The sequence below is a fragment of the Arachis hypogaea genome, chromosome 2 (assembly GCF_003086295.3).
Source record: "Arachis hypogaea cultivar Tifrunner chromosome 2, arahy.Tifrunner.gnm2.J5K5, whole genome shotgun sequence".
Classification (NCBI taxonomy): domain Eukaryota; kingdom Viridiplantae; phylum Streptophyta; class Magnoliopsida; order Fabales; family Fabaceae; genus Arachis; species Arachis hypogaea.
Genome location: NC_092037.1, coordinates 89,481,578 through 89,502,656, shown reverse-complemented (window position 1 = coordinate 89,502,656; position 21,079 = coordinate 89,481,578).

The window sequence follows — 21,079 nt, the reverse complement described above, 5'->3', positions numbered from 1 at the left end:
ATGCTCAAACAAACCACACAAATGCACGTGATGTATGACTGACCTATGCCTGATGAGTCTAATTTGTCAGTTATAAAGCCACACCCAATATGTCTGGTAGCTAACCTTGGATAGAACACCAAACACGGAGCAAGTGAGACCAAACCTTAACCCTTACATCTTACCCGTGTACCCAGAACAAAGGGACAACCTTACTCTTGTCTCGTACCCAGCAGTGTTACAATTCTTGACCCGGAGCAAGCGGCGACAGAACTCAACCCTTACCTCTTATCCCGAAGTCTCGAACTCTTATCCGGAGCAAGTGGACAATGCCATTGCATCTTATCTGGAGTCTTAACTCATATCAGAGCAGGTGGATAACGCCCTTGCATCTTACCCAGTCACATATACCTCAATATCATTCAATTCATTCAAATATCATACTTTAATATCAACCCTCATCATCCTTCATTCAAATTCAATCATCATCAGTCCATCTCTCATTGAATTTGCAATTCATCATTATCATCATCATATTTATCAATCACTTATTATTTAACATTTCCAACACTTCATTAATTCAGTTATCTCTTCGCATATCCACCCCAATATACCCTTAACTTAATTAACATATTCGTCCTCATTCTAAAACTTACAAACTTGCTAACAGACTATAAACAAGTTTTAAAGAGGTTTGGGAGGCTAGAGAATAGGTTTAAAACTTCAAAACACAACTTTTTCTAAAACAGGGTGGCCATGCGTACGTATGCCACCGCTGCGTATGCACGGGTGTAATCCTGAAAAACTCGCGTACATAAGCATCTCCCGCATACGTGAGTAGGGTGCCTCGCGTATGCGTCAACATTGTTGCATACGTATACCTACGAAACTTGGCTTTTCATGCGTACGAATGCCTCATGCGTACGCACGATTATAAAATTTGGCAAAGTCACGTGTGTGTGTTTTGTTTTTGGTTCATTTCGCACCTGTGTGTGTATGTTTTTTCCGCTCGTTTCGCACATGTGTGTATTTTTCGCTCGTTTTACACCTGTGTGTGTGTCTTTTTTCTCATTCGCACATATGCGTATTTTTCGCTCTTTTTGCACTTGTGTCTTTTTCGCTTGTATTGCAAGTGTGTATTTTTTCTGTTTTTCACTCATTTCGCACGTGTGCATGTTTTTCGCTCGTTTCGCACGTGTGTGTTTTTTTGCTCGTTTCGCACGTGTGTGTGAGTGTGTGTTTATTTTTGCTATTCGCTTGCTTTGCACGTGTGCGTGTTTTTCGCTCGTCTCGCACGTGTGTGTTTTTCGCTCATTTCACACGTGTGCATATTTTTCACTCGTTCCGCACGTGTGTGTGTGTGTTTTTTTATTTTTTAACTTTATTTTTTATTTTTTTGTGTTTTTCACTCGTTTTGCGTGTGTGTGTTTTGTTTTGTGTTTGTCGCTCGTTTCAGACGTGCATGTGTGTTTTTTTGTGTTTTTCGCTCGTTTCGCACGTGTGTGTTTTTTTGTAAAATTTTTTTATTTTTTACTTTTTTTGTGTGTTTTTCGCACGTTTTGCACGTGTGTGTGTTTTTCGCTCGTTTTGCACGTTTCGCACATGTGCATATTTTTCGCTCATTTTGTACGTGTGTTTTTTTTTTGTGTTTTTCGCTAGTTTCGAATGTGTGCGTATTTTTCACTCGTTTTGCACGTGTGTGTATTTTTCGCTCGTTTTGCACGGGTGTATGTGTGCGTGTTTTTATTTGTGTTTTTCACTCGTTTCGCACGTGTGCGTGTATTTCGCTCGTTTTAAACGTATGTGTGTGTTTTTCGCTCGTTTCGCACGTGTGTGTCTATGTGTTTTTTCGCTCGTTTTGCACGTGTATGTGATTTTTGCTCGTTTCACACGTCTGTGGGTGGGTGAGTGTATGTGTTTTTTTTGTATTTTTCGCTCGTCTCACACGTGTGCGTGTGTTTTTCATTTCGTACGTTTGTGTGTTTTTTGTGATTATTTTATTTTATTTTTATTTTTTTTGTGTTTTTCGCTCGTTTCGCACTTATGCGTATTTTTCGCTCGTTTCGCACGGGTGAGTGTGTGTGTGTTTTTTTTGTATTTTTCGCTCGTTTCACACGTGTGTCTATGGTTTTTTGTGTGTTTTTCATTCATTTTGCATGTGTGTGTGATTTTCGCTCGTTTGACACGTGTGTGGGTGGGTGTATGTGTTTTTTTATGTTTTTCGCTCCTGTGCGTATTTTTCGTTCGTTTCGTACGTTTGTGTGTTTTTTTGTGATTATTTTATTTTATATTATTTTTTATTTTTGTGTTTTTCGCTCGTTTCGCACCTGTGCGTGTATTTCGCTCGTTTCACACGTGTGTGTTTTTTTGTAATTTTTTTATTTTTTGATTATTTGTCTGTTTTTCGCTCGTTTTGCATGTGTGTTTATTTTTCGCTCGTTTCGCACGTGTGTGTGTGTTATTTTTCGTTCATTTCACACTTTTGTGTGTGTTTTTTTCCACACGTTTCACACGTGTGTGTATTTTGTTTTTCGTTCATTTCGCACTTGTGTGTGTGTTTTGTTTTTCGTTCATTTCGCACTTGTGTGTGTGTTTTTTTCCGCACGTTTCGTACATGTGTGTGATTTTCTCTCGTTTCGTACGTGTGCGTGTTTTTCGCTCGTTTCTTACGTGTATGTGTTTTTTTGTCTTTTTCGCTCGTTTGACACGTGTGTGTTTTTTGTTATTATTTTATTTTATTTTATTTTATTGTGTTTGTCGCTTGTTCCGAACGTCTGCGTCTTTTTCGCTCGGTTCGCACGTGTGTGTTTTTCGCTCATTTTGCACATAAGTGTGTGTGTTTTTTTCCGCTACTTTCGCACATGTGTGTGTTTTTATTTTTTTTGTGTTTTTCGTTTGTTTCACACTTATGCGTGTTTTTCGCTCGTTTCGCACGGGGCTGTGTGTTTGTTTTTTTTACTATTTTGTGTTTTTCGCTCGTTTCACACGTGTGTGTCTATGGGTTTTTTTTTGTGTTTTTCATTCATTTTGCATGTGTGTGTGATTTTCGCTCGTTTCACACGTATATGGGAGGGTGTGTGTGTTTTTTTTGTGATTATTTTATTTTATTTTTTATTTTTGTGTTTTTCGCTTGTTTCGCACCTGTGCGTGTATTTCGCTCGTTTTGCACATGTGTGTTTTTTGTATTTTTTATTTTTTAATTTTTTGTGTGTTTTTCGCTCGTGTCACACGTGTGTGTTTTCTTTTTCGTTCATTTCGCACTTGTGTGTGTGTGTTTTTTCCGCACGTTTCGTACGTGTGTGTGATTTTCTTTCGTTTCGCACGTGTGCGTATTTTTCGCTCGTTTCGCACGTTTATGTGTTTTTTGGTTATTATTTTATTTTATTTTATTTTTTTTGTGTTTGTCGCTCGTTTCGCACGTCTGTGTCTTTTTCGCTCGTTTAGCACGTGTGTGTTTTTCGCTCATTTCACACGTGTGTATGTGTTTTTTTCTGCTACTTTCACACATGTGTGTGTTTTCCATTCGTTTCGCATTTGTGTGTATTTTTCACTCATCTCGCACGAGTGTGTGTGCGTTTTTATTTTTTTTTGTATTTTTTGCTCGTTTTGCACGTGTGCGTGTATTTCGCTTGTTTCGAACGTGTGTGTATTTTTCGCTCGTTTTGCACGTGTGTGTCTATGTGGTTTTTTTTGTGTTTTTCACTCGTTTCGCACGTGTGTGTGATTTTCGCTCGTTTCACATGCCTGTGGGCGGGTGAGTGTATGTGTTTTTTTTTGTGTTTTTCGCTTGTTTCGCACGTGTGCGTTTTTCGTTCGTTTCGTACGTTTGGGTGTATTTTGTGATTATTTTATTTTATTTAATTATTAATTTTTTTTGTATTTTTTGCTTGTTTCGTACGGGTGTGGATGTGCGTTTTTTTAAATATTTTTTGTGTTTTTCGCTTGTTTCAAACGTTTGTATGTTTTTCACTCGTTTCGCACGTGTGTGTCTATGGATTTTTTTGTAGTTTTCATTCATTTTGCATGTGCGTGTGTTTTTCATTCATTTCAAATGTGTGTAGGTGGGTGTGTGTGTTTTTTTGTGTTTTTCACTCGTTCCGCACGTGTGCGTATTTTTCGTTCGTTTTGTTCGTTTCGTATGTTTGTGTATTTTTTGTAATTATTTTATTTTACTTTATTTTTGTGTTTTTCGCTCGTTTGGCACATGTGCGTATATTTCGCTCGTTTCGCACATATGTGTTTTTTTGTAATTTTTTATTTTAAAATTTTTTGTGTATTTTGCGCTCGTTTCGCACATGTGTGTGTTTTCTTTTTCGTTCATTTTGCACTTGTGTGTGTGTGTTTTTTTTCACACGTTTCGCACGTGTGTGTGTTTTCTTTTTCGTTCATTTCGCACATGTGTGTGTGCTTTTTTTCGCACGTTTCGAACATGTGTGTGATTTCGCTCGTTTCGCACGTGTGCGTGTTTTTCGCTCGTTTCGCACGTGTGCGTGCTTTTTTTGGTCTTTTTCACTCGTTTTGCACATTTGCGTGTTTTTCGCTTGTTTGGCACGTTTTGTGTTTTTTGTTATTGTTTTATTTTATTTTTTTGTGTTTGTCGCTCGTTCTGCACATTTGCGTCTTTTAGCTCATTTCGCACGTGTGTATTTTTCGCTCGTTTCGCACGGGTATTTTTTCCGCTACTTTCGCACGTGTGTGTTTTTTCTGTTCGTTTCGTGCTTGTGTGTATTTTTCTCTCGTTTCACACGAGTGTGTGTGTGTGTTTTTATTTTTTTTTGTGTTTTTCGCTCGTTTCTCACGTGTGCGTATATTTTGCTCATTTCGAACGTGTGTGTTTTTTGCCCGTTTCGCACGTGTGTGATTTTTGCTCGTTTCACACGTCTGCGGGTGGGTGAGTGTATGTGCTTTTTTGTGTTTTTTGCTCGTTTCACGTGTGTGTATTTTTTCGTTCGTTTCGTACGTTTGTTTTTTTGATGATTATTTTATTTTATTTTATTTTATTTTTTTGGATTTTTTGCTTGTTTTGCACTTATGCGTGGTTTTCGCTCGTTTCGTATAGGTGTGGGTGTGTGTGTTTTTATTTTTTTGTGTTTTTAGCTCGTTTCGAACATTTGTATGTTTTTCGCTCATTTCGCAAGTGTGTGTCTATGGGTTTTTTTTGTGTTTTTCATTCATTTTGCATGTGTGTGATTTTCACTCGTTTCACACGTGTAAAACGAGCGAAAAACACAAAAAAACCACATACCCTTGCGAAACGAGCAAAAAACGCAAAAATGGAGAAACATGCGCGCTTGAATCGAGCCAAAAACCCAGATGCGTGCGAAATGAGCGAAAAACACGCACATGTGCGAAACCAGGAAAAAAACGAAAAAAAAAGAAAAAACAAATGCGAAACGATAAAAAACACATAGGTGCAAAACGAGCGAAAAACATACACGTGCGAAATGAATGAAAAACTCACACACGAGCGAAATGAGCGAAAAGCACAAAAAAAAAACACACACACACAAACACACACACATGAGAAACGAGCGAAAAACACATACGCTTGCGAAACAAGCGAAAAATACAAAAAAAAAACATACACATGTTCGAAAGGAGCGAAAAACATAAAAAAAATAAAAAACACATACGTGCCAAGCGAGCGAAAAACACACGTGCGAAACAAGCGAAAAACACACTGTGAAACTAGCAAAAAACCACAAAAGAAACACATACACACACATACACATGCGAAACGAGCAAAAAACACAAAATTCACACGGGTGCGAAACGAGCGACAAACATACATACGTGCCAAACGAGCGAAAAACATGCATACGTGCAAAACGAGCTAAAAAACCAAAAAAACAAGCGCACACACGTGCGAAACGAGCGAAAAATAGACACAATTGTGAAACAAGCAAAAAATACGAACACGTTCGACACGAGCGAAAAACACAAAAAAACTCACACACATGTGTGAAACGAGCGAAAAAAACGCAAACGTGTGAAAAGAGCGAAAAACACGAAGAAAAACACACGCGTGCAAAGCGAGAGAAAAACACAAATATGTATGAAACGAATGAAAAACACGCACATACATGCGAAACGAGCGAAAAAAATGAAAAAACACGCAAAAACACATGCAAAACAAGCGAAAAACACACAGTGAAATTATCGAAAAACAACCAAAGAAACACACTGACACACACATTCACATGCGAAATGAGCAAAAAATACAAAAAACTACACACGTGCGAAACGAGCGAAAAACACACACAAGTGCGAAACGAGCGAAAACACGCACACGTGCGAAAAACACAAAAAAACACACACAAGTGCGAAACGAGCAAAAAATACAAACACGTGTAACATGAGCGAAAAACACAAACACCACATACCCCGTGCGAAACAAGCGAAAAACACAAAAATGAAAAAACATGCGCATGCAAATCGAGCCAAAAACCAACACGCGTGCAAAACGAGCGAAAAACACGCACATGTGCGAAACCAGCAAAAAACAAAAAAATAAAAAAACACAAGTGCAAAACGATAAAAAACACACACGTGCAAAACGAGCGAAAAACACACACGTGCGAAATGAGGAAAAAACACACACACGAGCGAAATGAGCGAAAAGCACAAAAAAAACACACATGTGAAACGAGCGAAAAACACATACGCGTGCGAAACAAGCGAAAAATAAAAAAAAACATACACATGTGCGAAAGGAGTGAAAAACATAACAAAAAATAAAAAATCACACATGCACGAAGTGAGCGAAAAACACACGTGCGAAACGAGCGAAAAAATAAAAAACACACACAGGTGCGAAATGAGCGAAAAACACGCAGACGTGCAAAATGAGCAAAAAACTGAAAAATAAAAAATTAAAAGACACACACAAACATGCAAAACGAGCGAAAAATACAAAAAAACACTCACGTATGAAAGGAGCGAAAAACATAACAAAAAATAAAAAAACACACTTGCAAAACGAGCGAAAAACACTAACGCGCGAAACGAGCAAAAAACCCAAAAAAACACATGCAAAACGAGCGAAAAATACGCACACGTGCGAAATGATCGAAAAACACAGAAAAACACACGCACGTGCGAAACGAGTGAAAAACACAAAAAAATACACACACTCGTGCGAAACGAACAAAAAATACAAATACGTACGAAACGAACGAAAAATACGCATACGTTCGAAAAGAGCGACAAACATAAAAAACAACACTCGTACACATGTGCGAAACGGGCGAAAAACACAAGGAAAAACACAAGCGTGTGAAACAAGCAAAAAACACAAATATGTACAAAACGAACGAAAAACACGCACACATGCAAAACGAGCTAAAAACATAAAAAAACACAAACACATGCGAAACATGCGAAAAACACTGTGAAACAAGTAAAAAACAACAAAAGAAACACACAGACGCACACATACACATGCGAAACGAGCGAAAAACACACAAAAGAAACCACACGCGTGCGAAACAAGCGAAAAAACACTTACGTGCGAAACGAGCGAAAAACACGCATACATGCGAAACGAGCAAAAAACAGAATTGCGAAACGAGCGAAAATCACGCACACGTGCGAAACGAGCAAAAAAGCACAAAAATGAAAAAAAAACACACGCGTGCGGAAGGAGCGAAAAACACACACGTGCGAAACCAGCGAAAAATACAAACACACGTACGAAATGAACAAAAAAACAAAAAAATTACACACACGTGTGAAACGAGTGAAAAACACAAAAAAGTAAATAAAAACAATCACACAAGTGTGAAACGAGCGAAAAACGCACACAGACGAAATGAGTGAAAACCACAAGAAAAACACACGTACGAAAGAAGCGAAAAACACACACGTGCGAAACTTACGAAAAACAAAAAAATAAAAAAACACACGTGCGAAACGATAAATACACACTTGTGCAAAACGAGCTAAAAACACAGGTGCGAAATAAGCGAAAAACACCCATACGTGCCAAACGAGCGTAAAACAAAAAAAAAAAACAAAAAACAAGCGAAAAATACACAAACGTGTGAAGCGAGCAAAAAATACAAAAAAAAACACGTGCGAAAGGAGCGAAAAACGTAACAAAAAATAAAAAAACACACGTGTGAAACGAGCGAAAAATACGCACACGTGCGAAAAGAGCGAAAAACACGGAAAAGCACAAGCGTGCGAAACGAGCGAAAAGCATGCACCCTTTCGAAACGAGCGAAAACACGCAGGCGTGCGAAAAGAGCGAAAAACACAAAGAAAAACACGCGCATGCGAAACGAGCGAAAAATACAATAAAAATACACACGTGCAAAACGAGCGAAAAACACAAATAAAAAAACACATACACGTGCGAAACGAGCAAAAACACACAGACGTGCGAAAAGAGCGAAAAACACAAAGAAAAACACGCGCATGCGAAACGAGAGAAAAATACAGGCGTGCAAAACGAGCGAAAAATACAAATACGTACGAAACGAACAAAAAACACGCACACAAATGCGAAATGGGCGAAAAACAAAGAAAAAACACACACACAAAGACATGCGAAACAACCAAAAAACACCCATTTTGAAACTAGTGAAAGACAACAAAAGAACCACACAAACCCACACGTACACGTGCGAAACGAGCAAAAAACACAAAGAAAAACACACACGCACGTGCTAAACGAGTGAAACACAAAAAATACATACACTCATGCGAAACGAGCGAAAAATACAAATACGTACGAAACGAGCAAAAAATACGCATACGTTCGAAACGAGCAAAAACAAAAAAAACACACACATGTGCGAAACGGGCGAAAAATACGCAGACGTGCGAAAACAGCGAAAAATAGAGAGAAAAACACGCGTGTGAAACGAGCGAAAAACAAAAAAAGCACTCACACACGTGTGAAACGAGCGAAAAAACACGCAGACGTGCGAAAAGAGCGAAAAACACGAAGAAAAACACAGACACGCGTGCAAAACGAGCGAAAAACACAAATATGTACGAAACGAACGAAAAACACGCACACATGCAAAACGATCGAAAAACAAAAAACACATGCGAAACAAGCGAAAAACACAGTGAAACTAGCAAAAAACAACAAAAGAAACACCCAGACACACACATACACGTGCGAAACGAGCGAAAAAACCACACGTCCGAAACGAGCGAAAACACATATGTAAATCGAGCAAAAAATACGCACACGTGCGAAACTAGCAAAAAACCCAAAAAACACACCCAGGTGCGAATCAAGCGAAAAATACACACACGTGTTAAACGAGCAAGAAACACAAAAAACTACATACCCCATGCGAAACGAGCGAAAAACGCAAAAATGAAAAAACATGCGCGCATGAATCGAGCCAAAAACCCATACGCATGCGAAACGAGCGAAAAACACGCACATGTGTGAAACCAGCGAAAAACAAAAAAATAAAAAAACAAATGCGGAACGATAAAAAACACACAGGTGCAAAATGAACAAAAAACAAACACACGAGCGAAATGAGCAAAAAGCACAAAAAAACACACACATGTGAAACCAGCGAAAAGCACATACGGGTGCGAAACAAGCAAAAAATACAAAAAAAACATACACATGTGCGAAAGGAGCGAAAAACATAACAAAAAAAACACACGAAAGAAGCGAGCGAAAAACACACGTGCGAAGTGAGCAAAAAACACACTGTAAAACTAGCAAAAAACCACAAAAGAAACACAGACACACACATACACGTGTGAAACGAGCGAAAAACACAAAAAACCTCACGCATGCGAAACGAGCGAAAAACATGCCTACATGCAAAACGAGCTAAAACCCCAAAAAAAACAAGCACACACGTGCGAAACGAGCGAAAAACAGACACACTTGCGAAACAAACGAAAAACACGCACACGTGCAAAACGATCAAAAAAGCACAAAAATAAAAAAAACACACGTGCGAAAGGAGGGAAAAATACGCACACGTGCGAAAGGAGGGAAAAATACGCACACGTGCGAAACAAGCGAAAAACACAAACACACGTGCGAAACGAGCGAAAAACACAAAAATAAATAAAAAAACAAACACACAAGTGTGAAACGAGCGAAAAACGCACACGGACGAAATGAGTGAAAACCACAAGAAAAACACTTACGAAACAAGCGAAAAATACACGCGCGAAACGAACGAAAAACACGCACACGTACGAAAAGAGAAAAAATCACAAAAAAACACGTTCGCACGAAACGAGCGAAAAATACGCACATGTGCAAAACATGCGAAAAAAATAAAAAAACACGTGACACACAGGTGCGAAATAAGCGAAAAACACGCATACGTGCCAAATGAGCGTAAAACACAAAAAACACAAACATGCGAAGCGAGCGAAAATACAAAAAAAACACGTGCGAAAGGAGCGAAAAACGTATAAAATAAAAAAACACGTGTGAAATGAGCAAAAAACACAGAAAAACACAGGCGTGCGAAACGAGCGAAGAACACAAATTCGCACTCGTGCGAAACGAGCGAAAAACATGCACCCGTTCAAAACGAGCGAAAAACACGAAAAAAACATACACGTGCGAAACGAGCTAAAACACGCAGACGTGCGAAAAGAGCGAAAAACACAAAGAAAAAACACACGCACATGTGAAACGAGCGAAAAATACAACAAAAATACACACGTGCAAAACGAGCGAAAAACACAAGTACGTACGAAACGAATGAAAAACACGCACACAAATGCGATACAAGCGAAAAACACACATTGTGAAACTAGCGAAAAACAACAAAAGAACCACACAGACACACACGTACACGTGCGAAACGAGCGAAAAAACACAAAGAAAAACAAACGCACGTGCGAAAAGAGCGAAAAATACGATGAAATACACACACACGCGTGCGAAACGAACGAAAAACACATGTACGAAACGAACGAAAAACACGCACACACATGCAAAACGAGCGAAAAACATAATAAACACGCAAAAACACATGCGAAACAAGCAGAAAACACATAGTGAAACTAGCGAAAAACAACAAAAGAAAGACACAGGCACATACACGTGCGAAACAAGCGAAAAAAAACAAAAAAACCACACGTGCGAAATGAGCGAAAAACACACACAGGTACGAAACGAGCGAAAACACGCACATTTGCAAAACGAGCAAAAAATACGCACACGTGCAAAACGAGCAAAAAATCCAAAAAACACACCCAGGTGCGAATCAAGCGAAAAATACCACACGTGTAAAACGAGCGAAAAACACAACCACATACCCGTGTGAAACGAACGAAAAACAAATGAAAAAATATGCGCCCGCGAATCGAGCCAAAAAGCCACCCGTGCGAAACGAGCGAAAAATAAAAATAAAATAAAATAAATGTGAAACAATAAAATACACACACGAGCGAAATGAGCGAAAAACACACATGTGAAACGAGCGAAAAACACATACGCGTGCGAAACAAGCGAAAAATAAAAAAAACACATGTTCGAAAGGAGCAAAAAACATAAGATAAAAAAACACTCACAGGTGCAAAATGAGCAAAAAACATGCATACGTATGAAACGAGCGAAAAATAAAAAAATTAAAAATTAAAAAACACACGCAAACATGCAAAACAAGCGTTAAACACACGTGCGAAATGAGCAAAAAATACAAAAAAAACTCACGTGTGAAAGGAACGAAAAACAACAAAAAAATAAAAAACGCACACTTGCGAAACGAGCGAAAAACACTAGCGCGGGAAACGAGCAAAAACCCCAAAAAACCCGTGCGAAACAAGCAAAAATCACGCACACGTGCGAAGAGAACGAAAAACACACGTGTGAAACGAGTTAAAAACACAAAAAATACACTCGTGCAAAACGAGCGAAAAATACGCATACGTTCGAAACGAGCAAAAAAAAAACACATGTGCGAAACTGACGAAAAACACGCAGACGTGCAAAAACAGCGAAAAACAGAGAAAAACATGCGTGCAAAACGAGCGAAAAACACATGTATGAAACGAACAAGAAACATGCACACACATGAAAAACGAGCGAAAAACTTAAAAAAAACACACACATGCAAAACAAGCGAAAAACACTGTGAAACTAGCAAAAAACAACAAAAGAAACACATAGACACACATACACGTGCGAAACGAGAAAAACGCAAAAAAAACCACACTCGTGCGAAACGAGCGAAAAAAACACATACGTGCCAAACAAGCGAAAACCATGCATACGTGCAAAACGAGCTAAACCCAAAAAAAAAAGCACACACGTGCGAAACAAGCGAAAAACAAACACACTTACGAAACGAGCGAAAAGCACGCACACGTGCGAAACGAGCAAAAAAGCACAAACGAAAAAAACGCGTGCGGAAGTAGCAAAAAACATGCCCACGTACGAAACGACTAAAACACGCACACGTGCGAAACCAGCGAAAAACACAAACATACGTGCGAAACGAACGAAAAATACAAAAATTACACACACGTATGAAACGAGCCAAAAACACAATAAATAAAAAAACACACAAGTGTGAAACGAGCGAAAAACGCACAGGGATGAAATGAGCGAAAAACACATGCAAAACGAATGAAAAACACGCACACGTGCGAAAAGAGAGAATCACAAAAAAAAACACGTGCACTCGAATCGAGTGAAAAACCCACAAGTGCAAAACGAGCAAAAAACACGCACATGTGCGAAACTTGCAAAAAAAATAAAAAAACACGTGCAAAACGATAAACACGTGTGAAACGAAGCAAAAAACAGGTGCGAAACAAGCGAAAAACACGCATACGTGCCACACGAGCGTAAAAAACACATATAATAAAAAACAAACATGCGAAACAAGCAAAAAATACACACGTGCGAAAAGAGCGAAAAAATAAAAAAAAACACATGCGAAAAGAGCGAAAAACACAGAAAAACGTGCGTGCAAAACGAGTGAAGAATACAAAAATACGCACTCTTGTGCGAAACGAGCGAAAAACACAAAAAACACTCATACAAGTGCGAAATGAGCGAAAACACGCAGACGTGCAAAAAGAGAAAAAATTACACAAACACATGCATGCGAAACAAAAGAATACACGTGCGGAACGAGCGAAAAACACATACGTATAAAACGAACGAAAAACACGCACATACATGCGGATCGGGTGAAAAACAAAAAAAAAACACACACATGCGAAACGAGCGAAAAATACACATTGTGAAACTAGCGAAAAACAACAAAAGAACCACACACACATACACGTACAAAACGAGCGAAAAACAAAAAAAACCACACATGCGAAACGAACGAAAAACACATACGTGCGAAACGAACGAAAAACACGCTTACGTGCGAAACGAACGAAAAACCCAAAAAAGAAAAGCACACACGTGCGAAACGAGCGAAAAACACACAGACGTGTGAAACGAGCGAAAAACAAACATATGTGCGTAACGAGCGAAAAACACGCAAATGTGCGAAACGAGCGAAAAACACAAAAATAAAAACACACGTGCGAAACGAGCGAAAAACGCAAAAAAAAATCACGAGAATAACCAGGTCAGTAACCAATTCCTATTTGACAAATTCATAGAATCAATCCGTGCACTAACCTGATATCTTTCATGAAAAACGGTTTTGAGCTTTTCTACCAAAACAGAGTACCTGCTCCTCAGCCAAGCAAGTCATAGACAATGTTAATTTTATTTTTTCCGTTTATGGTTAAGCTGAAAAAAGGTCATAAAAACAGAAGGAGAAAAAAAAGAACCTTTCAATATCTTCAACGATGGGAATTGGGCCATGGTTCCTCTTGTAAAAGAAATTTGGAGTAACGTACGAGCATGTCAGTGCAGAGCTTGTTAGCTCCACATTGAAAGGTTCCTGACAAAAGGAAAAGATGAAAGCATGATAATCTCCAAAACTCAAATAAAATATTTACGAAACCACGAGACCTGGGAATAATTAGGATAACTATAAGGCTTGCCTTGGAGTTAATTTTTAGACAAGGGTGACGAAGAGGCTCTTTAGAATAATCCGAAGGTGCCGTGAGTCTAGGCATTTCTTCTCTCTCTCTTTTGAAGTGTGAGGATAAGGGGTCAGTTTGAGATTGTCTAAAGGAGGAATTAGCAAGGATTGGATGAAGGAAAGGGGAAAGAGAAGAAAGGAGTGGAACTGAAGTGAGGCTTTGAGAGAATTTGGAGGTGATGAGAGACTCGCCCAGCGTACTGTCTCTTTCTGTCACATTGCACTTTGTGGTGTTTGAGGGCCCATGGATAAAATCCAAATCCTAGCGTATGAATGCTAATAGAACATCCAAATCCATATGACAGGACACAATAATTAGGAAGAGTTATAAATATTTAAAAAGGAGTAACAGTGGTCTATGGTCTATAACAAGTGAAATCATATCATGTTAAATATTTGAGTGTTCATAAGAAAATGGAAACAAAGGGAAAAATGACTTATTGATAAACAAGTTATCCCAAGTTAGCTTAACTGGAAACAAAGGGAAAAAAGGACTGATTCAGTTCCCAGATACCTAAAATAGCCATTCTAAAATAAATATGAACTTAAAATTAGCATCAACTCAGTTGAAACTTACACCCCATATAAGAGTTCACAAGAGACGATATTCCAAAAATATTGCTTTTAACAACAGCTAAAGCATATATGATCAAGTAAGTTAAAATTCCTAGTCAACACATTTCCCAATGAAACAATACAAATCAAAGAGTTTTATACATGTTCAAGGTCTCCGTAGCTAAAATTCATAGAAACTTAACAGTAATTTTAAGTGCAACAATTACAATATGAGGCAGCACAAACAATAGTAGATGGAATCGTGAGAAAGGGCACCACCATGACAAACCTCAGGTATTGCACAGGCTAGATAAGGATCTTCATTTGACTAATAAAGAAAGTTAGCTGGATTATGAAAAATGTATATAGGATGCGTTTGTTTTAGCTTTTTCTGACAAAAATTCAGTAATATATACACACTGAAAAAATCATTTTTGACATAATTGTATAGATTAAAGAAAAAAATCAATTAACCTTTTCTGGAAAAACTAAATAGAGTAGCTTCTAATTAAAATTATTTCCAGTTTCTGAAATCAAGTTGTCAAAGCAATTTTTTGAGAATCAGCAATAAACACACCCATAACTTTCCTTTTCCACAACTAAGTAATGCAGCAAAGTCTGTGAAAATGTAATATTCTATCTTAACATATCACCTAACTACTTCTACAACTTCCAAATCACAGCAGAGAGAATAATAATGCAATAAATAATCCAAATACTATAGTTTCTGCATAGAAAAATTTATCTGCTGCAATAAGTGAGTGAGAGAATTCATAATCTAGAAGTTCAATTCCATTCTATATCTGTAAGAGTTCAACGAACTCCACTGTATTGCTAGAACACTGATAAATTAAGAGTGTGCAATTCTAGGGTTCCAGAAACAATTAACCACACAGAATAAACAAACATGCATACAACATGAGAGGAAATAGATTAAACCCGCATTACAATGATGAAACTGAAAAAGTTTCAGTAGCCTCTTCAAGCGATATATAAAATTGAAATCCAAGTGTTTCACATATTGTATAAGAAAGAAAATAATAAGATGAATGATTGAATTTCAACAACAGAGAACTTTCACATAACAAAATTTTCAATTTGGTGACAGGGTCGAAGAAACTTCAAAAACGGAACATAAAAAAATCTCCACAGAAAAGTGTCTCATAATTATAAGATGGCGTACCTGTAGAGTAATAATGCGAATAAAAAGAATTAAAGCTTCTGGATGAAAAGTTCAGTGTTTTGATTGATACTTGATAAGTTGATAGCATCAGGTAGGAGGCTATGATCTATTATTGGCCATTGTTTGATACTCTAAAACAGCATCACATGATTTCATATGCATGACTCTTGCTTAAGAAACAACACAACACAACTCCCTGGCAATCTGAAGATCAATACTTGAACACTTTCTTCTTAAGCACTAGAGCTTTCCCTTACTCTTTCCATTCCCTACATACGCAAGAAAAATGGGGAAAGGCATCATTCTCAGCTAAGCAAGCAATTTCAAAATCCGTACAAGTCCCAAAGGGTTATCTTGCAGTGTATGTCAGACATAATCAAAAGTGTTATGTGATTCCCATTTCATATTTGAACCAAGCTTTCATTCTAAGAGTTGAGTGAAGTTGAGGAAGAGTTTGGATATGATCATCCCAGGGGAAGTCTCACAATTCCTTGCAGTGAACATGTATTCCACCAACTCGCATCTCCCTTGAGTTGAGATTGATGAAGAATCTCAAAATGAGACTGATTAACATAGATTAGCATACATGTTGTTATAACAGATTAGTATAGAGAATTAGAATGACAAATTCAAAGAGTATGTGTTCTATACTTTTTTTTTGTGCAACACAAATTGACAATGAATTCAATCACTCATATCTATGACATCTTTCAATTCTCGAAGCAAGTAACAGCCTATACATGTTGCATGAGAAAAACCAGATTCCAGTGCGAATAAATTTCAAGCATGAGAAAAACCAGATTTCATAAATTTCATATTGTGCTAATAGAGAAAGAAAACTCTATTGTGGAACTAGGAGATCCTTTACCATTTCAACTTCATATCATCAACTATACCATCAAACTTCAATATTCTAGAGTAAAAAATAACAGATGACATCATTTCACAACGTAAGTGTCAAGCATACCATCATATCCAATTTTATAGACTCATAGGGACTAATATCCTTCATCACAATTCAATTTCACAAGGCCACATATATTATTACATCTCAATATTGTTGGATAGAAAAAGCCAGATATATCATACATCCCCGCAATTTGATTTTGCAGTCATATAGGACAAACATATTACTCTTCCACACATTTCATTTTTCTAGGCTCACAAGAATAATGAACATGATCCCACAATTTACCATCAAAACAAATCATTGCACAATTATTTTCAATGGACAAAATTTAAATTTGATGTACTAGTAAGTGAACAGAAAAAACATCACAAAAGAATTGAAATGACTCTGCAACTAAGTTGCCATGCTGTAAAAGTCCATCACAAATTGATAATGAATTCAATCACTCAATTATTTTCTGTTTATATATAACATCTTTCAATGGTTGAGCAGCTTATATATGCAAAGTTACTTGTAATGAGAAAAGCCAGATTTCACGGTTCAATATTCTAATAAATTTCAAAACATGAACAAGAACACCATCAGAGAAAGAAAACTCTATTTTGGAGCCAAGAGATCCCTTCACCGCATTTCAACCACATTGGGGCCAAAAGATCCTTCACCATATTTCACCGTCATAAGGTCAATTAAACCATCAAACTTCAATGTTCATGGGTCAAACAAGCCAAATAACATATACCATCAAACTTCATCATATCCGATTTTTTTGGGTCATAGGGACCCTTCATCACAATTTCATTTTGTAAGGCCACACATCATTGTATCCGATTTTATTGGGTCATAGGGACTGAAGATCCTTCATCACAATTCAACTTCGCAAGGCCACATAATATCATCATGTACGAACTAAGATCCTTCGTCACAATCCAATCTCGCAGGGCCACATATATCATCATTCCAATTTTATCGGGTCATAGGAACTAAGATCCTTCATCATAGGGTCACATATGTCATTACTTTTCAATATGATTGGACAGAAAAAGCCAACTAAATTAAATTACCCTTCCACACATTTCAGTTTTCTAGGATCATAAGCATCATCAACATTATCACACAATTTTACCATCAACAAATCATTACACAACTTTTTCGAGGGACATCTTATTTGATCCACATAGTAATAAAAATCATGGCAAAAGAATTGAAACAACTCTGCAACTAAGTTTGTCATGATGTAAAAGTCAATCCTATATCACTCTGCAACAAATTCATTTCCCAAACACTCAAACATACATTGTGCAAGGTAGAATTAAAATAAATTCAAAGTCCAAAGTCGCATCCAAATCATAAAAATAACAGAAAAAACAGTCCATCCATAGAACTATCAAATGGCAAAACTCAACTGTCCTTAATAACAGCAAAATAGTTGGGGAAATAAAGAAAAATCAACCTTTGCAAAACTAACTTATCCCCAAGATAATAAAAAAATAACACCAATAATTAAAAGCAAACCTTTTTTCTTTTTTGGAAATGAATATATTCCATAAGAGCAATTATTTGCACACAAAATTTTGTAAAACACAAATTGACAATGAGCAGCTTATGCAAAGCTACTTGCGGTAAGAAAAATCAGATTTTACGGTTTACTGTTCTGATAAATTTCAAAGCATGAACAAGAAACAACAGAGGAAAAAATAGTATTTTGGAGACAAGAGATCCTTCACCACATTTGGAACCAGAAACCCTTCGCCAAATTTTAAGGTCATAGGGTCAATTTTACTATCAAACTTCAATATTCATGGATAAAAAAAAAAGCCAAATAACATCATTTTGCAACATAAGGGTCAATCATATCCAATATACTCAGGTTATAGGGACTAAGATCCTTCACCCCAATTCAATTTCATAGGGTCACACATCATTGTATCTGATATTTTCGGGTCAGGTCATAGCGACTAAGATCCTTTGCCACAATCCAATGTCATAGGGCCACGCATCATTATATCTGTGTTTTTCAGGTCATATGGAATATGATCCTTCATCACAATTCAATTTCATAAGACCACAAATTATTGTATCCGATTTTCTTGAGTCATAGGGACTAAGATACTTTGCCACAATTCAATTTCGTAGGGCCACGCATATCATCTTATCCAATTCTTTCACATCATAAAGACTAAAATCCTTCATCAAAATGATTTTATCGGGTCATAAGGACTAAAATCCTTCATCACATTTCATAGGGCCACATGTATGGTTACGTTTCAATATAATTGGACAGAAAAAGTCCCTTCCACACATTTCAGTTTTCTAGGATCATAAGCATCATGGACGTTATCGCACAATTTTATCATCAACAAATCATTACACAACTTTCCAAGGGACATTTTATATGATCCACATAGGAAAAAAATCATCACAAAAGAATTGAAAAAATTCTGCAACTAAGTTTGTCATGCTGTAAAAGTCAATCATATACCATTCTGCGACAAATTCTTTTTCCAAAAGGCTCAAACATACATTATGCAGGGTAGAATTGAAATAAATTCAAAGTCTAGAAGAGATATAACAGTGCATCCAAGAACTATCAAATGGCAAAACTCAATTGTCCGTAATTCAATCACAGAAAAACCAACTTGTCCAAAACCAATTCATTCCCAAGATAATCAAGAAGTAACTACATGATAAAAAAGCAAACCCTTTTTCTTTTCTTGCCCAAAAAAAAAGGCATCTTTATAATGGATTCCGACGTTAAACACCAAAATACAAAAGATTTTCGGGGGAGGGGAAAGAGAAGGGGGGAGACATCTTTATAAAGAGAAGCAACAAAAAAGGGGGGAATCATCCCCATTGCCGAAACGTGCAAATAATAAAGTTTCTTCACTGGCCACTGTTGATTCATACATTCTTGCATAAAACACCAAATTCTCAAACCCAAAGCCCTAAAATGAATCCCACCATCGTCAGAGGTAATTTCCAAACTATATAAGGAATCTAGCAGACTTCTGAGAACCGAATTCACTTGTTCCTTTTACAGGAACACCTCCGTCTGACTTATAAGGTAAAACCTAGAAAGCCACGTAACGTGAACAAAAAAGAAGAAGGATACCTGAAGCGCATAATCAGAATGAGAATGTTGAGTTTTCAAGAGCGCCACAGCGCCAGAGACGTCAGGGTCGATTCCAATTACCCATTTGAAGTTGGAGGCATCACTTTGGTGTTGCTGTGTATCTTCACTCAAAAGAGGGTAAGACAGTGAAGACAGCCAGTTCTCTTTCAGTTGAGCACCGGAGGCCTTCGCCTTTCCGCATCTTCTAATTTGAGAAGAAGAAGCAGCAGCAGAGAGAAAGAACCCAGCAATTGGGAAAGAAGAAGAGAAGAAACGAACAAGAACCGCTTATTGAGAAATCACAACCAACATAGGAAGTGCAATTGAGGGGTAAAGTTGAGAAGAGTTTTGCATTCTTATATAGGTTGTCAGTGGCGGTGTCTTAGCTAGGCTTAGTGCACTGTATTTAGAAATTTAATAATTACAAATTTACAATTATAATTTTTTAATCCTTTCTAATCTTTTTTTTTCTTTCATAGGTTAATGACTAATTGACTTGTGCATTTATTTAATTATCGGAAGGTCTTTTTCTTCTTTTTTTTTTATTTTTTTTGAAGTTATTCACTATCAATTAATTAATTAACTAGTGTATGTTTTCGTGTAAGGCACAAGATAATACATAAAATTATATAAAGTTTTTTATTAAAAATTTAAACGAAAAATATGCAGTAATTATTACTATATTATACTCAAAATATATTCAATCTGTATTAATTGTCATTGTTTATCGGTTACGTCATGACAAATCTGGTTATTAAAAAAATAAAATTAACTTAAATATACACGATATTATTCTATGCTTTTTATTTTTATTTTATCATCATAAGAAGTCATATATATTATAAGAGAACCTCATCGTTTTACCAAGAGTTCTTTCATTCAGTAGTTTTTACAAAGAAAGAATGGGTTATTTTGTTATTTTCAATTCTTTGGCGTGCATGGATGACGCATAATAATATTATGTTTGGTAAGAATATATAAGATTTTGAAAAGTTTAAGCATGGATTTGGTCCTTGAAATATTCGTAGATGAATCGCAGAATAGATAAAAAGATTACTAATAAAAGACTAAATGGTTAAAATTTTTTCAATGTTAACAGTAACACATTATAGGTGTTCTTTGGAATGTTGGATAAGCTTTGAGAAGAGCAAGCTTTAATTTATGTTGCTGTCTTTCCTAGTTTCCATTTTTTATTTACAAATAAATTTTAGCCTCGGGTGAGTCTTGATGTTATGGTAAATTATGAATTTATAATCTGACTCCATCCATGTGAGGTAAAGAAAACAGTTCCAGAAGAATATACACAAAAAAAAATGTGTTTACAAGAAGCGAGATAC